The sequence below is a fragment of the Cornus florida genome, unplaced genomic scaffold (genome assembly GCF_030987335.1).
Source record: "Cornus florida cultivar Cherokee Brave unplaced genomic scaffold, ASM3098733v1 CherokeeBrave_3.0.0_Hap2_Chr11, whole genome shotgun sequence".
NCBI classification, from domain to species: Eukaryota; Viridiplantae; Streptophyta; class Magnoliopsida; order Cornales; family Cornaceae; genus Cornus; species Cornus florida.
Genome location: NW_026775581.1, coordinates 45602541 through 45612216, shown reverse-complemented (window position 1 = coordinate 45612216; position 9676 = coordinate 45602541).

The following is a 9676-nucleotide window of genomic DNA, read 5'->3' as shown; positions in this document are numbered from 1 at the left end:
TTTTTGATTTGATATATGTAATGACCATGATATAATCTTTGACATATATTAATTAGGGATTATTTGGATGAGATTTGGAATCTAGTGAAATTAATTATTTTATGTCATTAATTTCCATTTTGTTATATTAATGATTACTTATGTCTTTGATGTTGCTTACATGTTTAAATCATGATTTTGGTCTTGTTGTATATTCATGTGATTATGATTTGAAAGCATGTTTAGTACATATTTATATATTGTATAACATGTTGTACTAAATTGTTTCATTTGTTAGCTTTCTAAATTTTAGAGGTTTTGTTGTTGTGTCGATAAAATCTTGTGTAATAATAATGAAGTTACTTTTAAGGCTTATTATTAGATTGTTGTATCCCTAGTAATTGTTGATTGCATGATAGTAACTTAGTTTAATTAATTCAAAGCATGTGTAGCTTATGAATATTGCGTAGAGGTTATTTCATTTAATAAGTTATTAATTCCTAGAAATGTACCTTGTTGTGTACTACTATATTTATCTTGGAAACTTGTTACTAAGTTATAGAATATTTAGTACTTGTAACTTACTTGATAGAAATTTGATTTAGTTGAATTATAATGTCATAATAGCGTGTAACGAATCGCACACTGAACATTCGACATTTTGTAGGCCATTATAGCTTGAGGGCCTAGGGCATATCTTGTGCGTTTTCCATGACTTGGTTATACATGGTATTTAGCTAAGTGCATTGAGTATTTGTAACGTTATGTGTTGTATTGGAGGTTTCAATGTTGTTAAATTGTATCATTTAGGTGTTTTCGCATTTTAGATTTCAAGTTGATAAATTTGATAATCTATATCTTGTCGCGTTGTATTGAAGATTCCAATTATGTTAAATTGTATCATTGAGTTGTTTTCGCATCATGGATTTCAAGTTGATAACTTTGATATTATATCTTGTTGCATTGCGTCGTATGCTCTAATTTTGTTAAATTGCATTAATATTGTGGTTTATGCTAGAAATGCTTTAAAGTAGCTTAGGATGCTCCTTAGTCTCACCTTGGATGTGACAGCCCTAGTTTTTCAAGCCAGTGCGTCCTGTGATGAACCGAAGTTTGACCCAATAATAGATCCAAAATGCGGAAGCGAAAATAGATACAATGTCTCTAGGGATATACAACATCCCTAGGATGCCAAAGTGACATTCCATGAAACCATGGAACTCAAAAAAAAAAAAAAAAAAAAAAGGCCAAACGGACAAATCTGTTAATTAAGGGTAAAATGGTCATATTACAAATAAAAAGGAAAATTTGACTCTAAGAAGGTCAAATGAGGTCCATACAACCTAATCTAATTATTTCATAACACTCCAAGAGGTTCCAAGAACTTTGGCCAAGAATCCCACGAAACACTCATTCCCAGTTCAAGCAAAATCTGACACCGTCTCACTAAACTATGAATAACTCCCACTGTGATTTTAATCTAAGAATGGTATTGGTACCATTAGAAAGCCAACTCAAAATCCTTCAATTTAGGCTCAATAATTACCCCATTTGGATTAAAAATGAAGAAGATATGACTGTTTGAAATCAAAGCAACAGTATTGTCCCAAAACTGAAGAATAAAGAGCTGAAGCATTTAGGTCGACCAAAATGGCATTTCGGTCGACCAAAATGAACCCATAATGGCCCAAAATCTGGAAAATTAAGGAAAATCACTTATGTCGACCGAAACGAAGAACCGGTCGATCGGTTGTGACCCATATAGTGCGAAAGTTACTGGAAAATTATTTTTTACTGTTCAATTAAAACCAAAAAGCCACTGGTCGACCGAAATGACATTTCAATCGGCCGAAATGACCCGAGAAAGTTCAAAAAGTCTTGCTATGCACAAGAAATGTTGAGGCTTCACCCAAGCCTCAAACCCCAACATGAATTTATCCAGAAACAACACCTAAAGTTGTATATGCATGCCAACAAATGTAATTTACATAATGAAATGTGTTACAATGGCCCACGGTCTTAATACATGCCATTTGCTAAAAATCATACATCAAGCCTCAAGGTTTGTAAGAAGTCTCTTGAAATGTAATGTGTACATTGCATGCAAAGGTGAAGTTTGGCCGTTGGCCACAAATCATACATATCAAATGAGTACTAAAAAGAGTGCTTAGGCACTTTTTATGTATCCGAAATTAAAAATGACATGTTAAACCAAACATTACATTACAATTTCTAAAAAGAAGCTAATCATGCTAACATTTGCACGAATTGAAAACTTCAAGTCTACAAATCATCCAAGGCATGATGTAAATCCTCAAATCTTGATTCTTGTACCTTAAAAATGTCTCCACTATGTGGGTGAGTAACATAAAGCTACTCGTAGGAGATGAGCATGCAAAGACCTAACGTTTTACAAATTTATTAAGTTGATATAATTTAATTCAAATGATCATGCCACCTAGCGTCTATGTCGAAGATGAGACTCAGGGAGCATCTTAAGCTACCTTAGATCATTTCTAGCATAAATCACATCATTCATGCAAGTAAACAACATAAGAGCATACGATATAATGCAACATTATATAGGTTATCAAAGTTATCAACTTAAAACCTAAAATACGAAAATGACTAAAGGATACAACTTAGCATAATTGGAACTCCCAATACAACGCGACAAGATATAGATTATCAAAGTTATCAACTTGAAATCTAAAATGCGAAATCAACTAAAATGGTTCATGCCACCTAACGTCTATGTTCCAAATGAGTTTAAGGAATCATCATAGGCTACATTAAAACAATAAAACACAAATCACAGTATCGATGCAATTTAACCAACATTGGAACTTCCAATACAACGCAATAAGGCATAAATTCGCAAAGTTATCAACTTGGAATTTAAAATGCAACCACAACTAAAGTAGTTCATGCTACTTAGCATCTATGTTCTAAATGAGTCTATAGGATCATTCCTAAGCCACATTAGGACAATTTCAACGCAAATTACAATATCAAATGCAATTTATTCAACATTGGAACTTCTAATACAACGCATAAAGCATGATTTCTCAAAGTTAACATCTTGAAACTTAAAATGGGAAATCAAATAAGGAACAATAAGTTACAACATCATCTAGTGATCAACTTGAAATAAAAATGTGAAATCAAACAAGGTGGATACTCGGATATCACACCGGATCAGACCGACAACGTGGTTACTTTAGGGTTATTAGCTCACAGGTAACCTCCCTATGTGTGCACTAGACTGTAGAGGGAACTCGTATCCCCCGTACTAGAACCATGTCCTAGCCGTAGTCATACAACGACGTCCCAAGTTTCCAAAATCAACATATTGTGCAACAACGTATATACAAGATACAAGCTATCTACCATGCACAATTCAATTTTTTGGAAATACACAACACATGCTCTAAGTCCATAACTACTATGGCATGAAAATGTCGAATCTTCAAAGTTCGATTCGTCACAAGCTATAACAATATTATAAAATATTGAAAACACAATCTCATAAATATAAGACAAGTCCAAGTCCATGATTTAAACATAGAATCAACTTCTAAAACATAATTAAATCTATGGAACAATTAGATAGAATTTAATTAAATAAAGTAATTAAATTCTCTAGATTTCAAATCAATTCTAAATAGCCTCAAATTAATATATGTTAAAGGACATAGCATGGTCTTCACATATGTCACATCAAATAACAAATTAAGTGATTAAAACACTTAGAATAAAATTAATTAATTTTCTCTAGATTTTTAAACAACTCCAAATGTCCTCAAATTAACATAGATTAAAGAACATACCAAGGTCTATTTTAATATCGCATTACAAGTTGATTTCATGCTAGTTACAACTATGTGAATTAAATTTTCATAAAAGAAAATTATTAAATAAAAGTTACAATACTTATTCAAATACTCCCAATTTAATATATGTTAATGAACATATCAAGGCCTAATTTAATAGCATGCCACAATTTAATTCTAAGCTATATACATCCATGTGAATTAAATCTTATACAAAGAAATAATTAAATTAAATTTCTAGATTTAATACAAAGGCATGCAGACAAATGGTATAAGCATGGCAAGCACTCAATACAACACATACATAACCCTAAAACATCTCCTACCTCACTTTGAGATGAAATCTTAAATCCCCACTGACACGGAACCGCTCCAAATCCGACAACACTTTAGGGTTATGTCGAGGACTACGAGGGTAGCAACATTCCTTCACGAGGCACCACTAAAATCCAAACCTAAACTCAAAACCCGAACTAAAAAATAGTATAAATTAGTTTCTAATAAGGGGGAAAGGACCGCCTCGCCAAGGCCTACAATAAACACTAAGGCACTACAACATTTTTCAAAAGGGAAGTGACCGAAAAAGAAGGAAGAAGGGTGGCAGCCCCTTCAACTGCAATGGTTGCTGCCCAAGAGAGGGAGAACGGGCTCGTCGGTCCAGAAAAGTGGAATTTACGCAGACGCGCTCAAACGGTAAAATACCATGAACGAAAAAGAACCAAAATAAATGTAAAAAAAATGAATAATAGAAGAAACGACGTCAAAAACCGGTCCCGAGCAAAAAGATATACCCCGAAAAGTTCGGCGACAACCGGGGTCAGAAACCCTAAAACTGGGAAAAATGACTAGAAGACAATTCTAACAGTACACAACTCATTGAAAAGTGAAAATGAATCCCCTATGAGAATCCAGACTCAAAATGATGTATTTTGCAATAACTTTCGTTAATTGCACAATGGCCCCTACAAAAAAAGGATAACTGCAAAACTGGCCAGAATAAAAATATCTTCCAAATTTTTTTTTCTTAAAAACCCTTGAAATAAATATCTTCAAAAGTTATTTACGAAAAATACCCCAAGAAGCATCAATGTTTCTGAAGAAACTATGCATCCATGCCCCTATAGACACGGGGATCAACTAGAGTACTTTTCTATAAAAGAAAAAGATACGTATTTCATGGAAACCATATAGAATGAAAGTACGTGAAGTCAGAAATCAACTCTGAGCACAAAAAGCGAGGTTACGTCAAAGAAGTGACAAACGGGGAAAAGGACGAAAAGTGAATAATACCGAAAAATGAAAATATGGAAATGACGCGGTCCTAATAAGGAAGTTGTCAATTTAAAGGAAAGAGTCTCAGAAACCATTCCCGAGCACTTGAGACGACACCAAGAGATGAGAAACCGAACACAGAAAAGAAAAGACAACGGAAAAAATTTATCCGTAAAATTCGAGGAAAAATGAAAGGAAGGAAAATGACCGGGTCATTACATTAGACATAGACGTTAGGTAGCATAAACCACATGGATTGAATTATATCAATTTGATAAACTTATAAAACTTTAGGTCATATGCATGTTCATTCCCTATGAGTAATGTAAGTTACTCACCCCGTTGAATGCGATTTGTTTCAGGCAAGAAGATGTGGTTTCGGGACGTATAATATTCCTAGGTTGTCTTGTTAATTTGGAGTTCTTTTAATGTATTTATGTTTACATGAAAGTGTTAGCATGTTTAAGTTTTACTTATAAAGTTATAATACTTAGCTAAGTACAATATGCCGTTTATACCTTATGATATGTAAAGTGTACTTAGATACACTCTTTAAAATTTATTTGACATGTATGTAATAAGGCTAAGGGCTATTTACTTTTAAGTTACTTCTTTTAAGTACTTTTGGTTTCATGTATAATTATTGAAAAATAAAGAAATTGGAAGTCTTAAGGTGTCATTTTCAATTCGGAGCATGTAAAGTGTGCCTAAACACACTCATTAGGACTCTTTTAATATGTTTGAGGTATGGCCTAACGCCAAACACCTTTTCATTTTCATCTATGCATGTTGGTTTCAAGTATTACTTTTAAAAGTCATTTTAGGCAAAATTGAGGTTTGACAGGTCGTATTTTGCATCGGGCATATTTGGGGGCCGTGAACCATTCCCGCGCACTTTAAATAACTTATTACATTTGCATGCACAATCATTTTAGCACATAACTTCATATTTGACCAAATGAACACTTGAAACAAAATTCCGTTTTTTAGGTTTTTTGTTAAAAACTGAGCATAAGGGCATTTTGGGGATTTCACATTAAAAATAAAATTTTCTTTTGACATAGTCAGCTAGAAAACATGATTTTAAGGGGGGTTTCTTCTTTGTGTTTTTCCAAAAATATTTATTTAAGGTTCCGGAATAGCTCTCTGTTTAGAAAAAATTAATAAATTCAGCTGCTGTCAGCCAGCAACCTTGGCCGCTTGCACAGCACGCGCGTAACGTGCACATGGGGGTGCCTTGGTGCCCCCACTTCGCCGCGACAACACCAAACTTTGTTTTAGCTTAACTCCTTCGTCCGGACTCCAAAATAGACAATTCTTGAGTAAAACTTCGTAAATTTTTCATTGTCTATCCAATGGTGTACTCGGTAGCACCCACATCTTTCTGGAAATGACCATTTTTCCCCTAGGGCCAAACTTGTCTGTTTTTAAAATGGCGCTTCCGCTTTATTTTCTTTTGGGTTCCATGGCTTCATGGGAAGTCATGTTTGTGTCTTAGGGATGACATATATGTAATGACCCGGTCATTTCCTTTCTTTCCTTTTTCCTCAGAATTTCACGGATGAATTTTTTTCATTGAAATTTCTTTTCTTAGTTCAGTTTCTTGTCACTTAGTGTCATCTCAAGTGCTCGAAAATGGTTTCTTAGACTCTTTCCTTTGGATTGACAACTTCCTTTAAGGACCGAGTCATTTCCACATTTTTCATTTTTCGACACTATTCACTTTTCGTCCTTTTCCCTATTTTGTCTTTTCCCCATTTGTTACTTTGTTGGCATAACCTCACTTTTTGTGTTCGGAGTTGGTTTTTGACTTCATGTATCTTCATTCTAAGTGGTTTCCACGAAATACGTATCTTTACTTTTGTAGGAAAGTACTCTAGTTGCTCCCGGTGCCCATAAGGGCATGGATGCAAAGTTTTTCAGAAACATTTTTGTTTCTTGGGGTGTTTTTCATAAATATCTTTTGAAGATATTTTATTTCAAATGATGAGCGATGAAAATTGCGTATTTAAACCCCTTAAGCTTAGGTATTCTAGAACATTTATCTATCTTATTTTACCGTTTTGTATTGATTCCGTGTTATTTCTATTTTCAGGTACTTATTCCCAAAACAAGCTAATTCAGCCAAATAAGAGCATAATTGAAGCAATTCTGGGATGATTCAAAAAAAGGAGCAAAGTAAAACAAAAGGAAGTAAAAGGTGGAATTTCAGCAACTTCGAATAATATCAATAAAAGTTTGATCGATCCAACTTTTATCGATCTTAACACTTCAAGATGGATCTGAGCCATGTTTGTTCCTATTCAAAAATCTCAAAGTTCGATCGATCTAACCTCATTCTCTTATCGATCGAACCATATTGTCCTTATCCAAATGATTAATCTTATCCAGTTGTACCACCCTACCAACCACTTTTATCCTTTTTCCAAAAATATCTTCAAAATATCTCAGATTTGTTTTTATCCAAAAAGGTGCTGCCATTGGGGATCGATCCAGCTTCAGTTCGATAAATCTCAGCCATATTCGATCGATCGCGCCTCAAGTTTGATCGATCGAACCTCCCAAATCCCAAGAAAAATTCAATTTGCAGCTCATTAAAAATTATCTCATATCCAATCATTAGAGGATTATTGGTGTACAAGCCCAGCTCATTTGGGGTGATTTTTGACCTACCTATATAAGGAATATGAGCCACTTTTTGACGATATACTTTGAGAGCCTTTGGATATACTTTGATACACATACTTAGGGAGGAAGAAAATGAGAGGAGGAGGCTAGAGACACCATTGAAGACTTTTCATCAACCAAGGAGCAGATTTCTTCCATGGAGCTTGCCCTTGAGGATTGGAGGACATCATCCATGAGTGGCTAGACATCCTCTTGGGGCTAGAGTTAGCCCTAAGCATGCTTTCTACTTCTTAATTTATGTATTTTTTAGGGGATTTGTATTGTGATTCATGTCTTGACACTTTTATATATATAGATCTTTTTTATTCAATGATTTATGTGGTTTAATGCTTCCAATTGATCATTTCATTCTATCCATATGTCTATGTATGCTAGAATAGATGTTCATGTGTTTGTCTCTATTTTTTGTGTTATTGATGCATGTCTATGTGTATTGATGCTATAAATCTAGAGATTGTCAATACATAGTGCTTAATGGCATATTCTTGTGGTTTATTTGATGGTTCATACTCATTTCTTAATGGATTGTACCTCTCCCTTAGTTTAATTTCATGTCATTAGCTTAGTTGTAGTGTAGTTGTTAAATGGGAGGACAATCCATGCTTGTTGTTGATGTTCCATACTTATGAAAAGCAAGTAGCATATATCTCTAACCTTGTGATGTGTTTGGATTATAAGCTTAAAGAAAGGATTAATAGCTTAATTTGATATGTTGTGCTATCCACCATATTGTTTAGACAATATATGCTTAACTTGTCATCCATCCTTGTTAGAATAACCACACACACCAATTGTTGCAATACATGTTCTTCCCCTCATTAATCATTCATTAAAGGTGTAGAAAAGCTAGCTCAGTGGTGATCTCTAAACCCCAAGATCTCTCTCTTTCTTTTATTCTCTCTATTGCATTATTGTTCACTTTAGTTTAATTTGCATCTAGCTTTATTCAACCAACCAACCACTATTTTGATCACTCGACCTACTAACCTTAATTCTGATTCCTCAACCTAGTACGACCCTCAATCCCTTGGGACGATCCCTACTCACCCTAGCTATATTTTTAATGAAAAGTAGTAGTGGCAATTTCTAAATGTAAAACTTGGCCACATTGCATAAACTTTTTGGTGGTTTGATGCACCGCCCCACCAAGTTTTTGGCGTCGTTGCCGGGGATTGATTGATTGGCAACGTCGTATTTATGGAATCAATTAGGAATTAGAACTCTTTTGATGGTGTCTTTACTTTGTTTTCAAATTTGTTACTTATTGTGTTTATTCTTATTTGACTAAGAGCATTGGGCTAAGAAGGTGAGCAAAGAAGTATTCCAAGCAAAGAAGCTAAGCAAGCAAGGAAAAAGGCTAAAATCATAAATAAAAAATAATAAATAATAATAAATAAATAAAATTGCTAAGCTAAGCTAAAAATTTGGAGTTGAAGTTCTAAAGGACCTTCGTAAGCTTTTTCTTACTCAAACCTTTAGTTAAATCGTCGGCTCACGTGGAGGCTTGTATTTCAATTCTTAGATAAATCGTGAGCCTGCATGGAGGCAATTTACTTTTCTTGCATATTGTTAAAGCATGGGAGTATGAGAACATTGTATGTGGAGGAAGTTTGTTGATTGTTGATTTGTTGTGAAGGTGAAGTGTTTGTTCATTGCTTATTACTTGTTGTGTTGCATTATGCATGCATGGTCGTAGATCATTGAGACCCACTCTTGTCCCTTTAAATTTTCATGTTCGAAACCCTAGGGGAAAAGGTAGTTCTAGTCAATCAATTTCATTAATGGAAGGACACAATGAGGACCATGTGGAGGACCTTAGTCACATAGACCAACAAGGCATCCTTCACAATGTGCATCATGATAACATGCAAGTATCATTAGGCATTCCAAGGCTATTTGTTCAA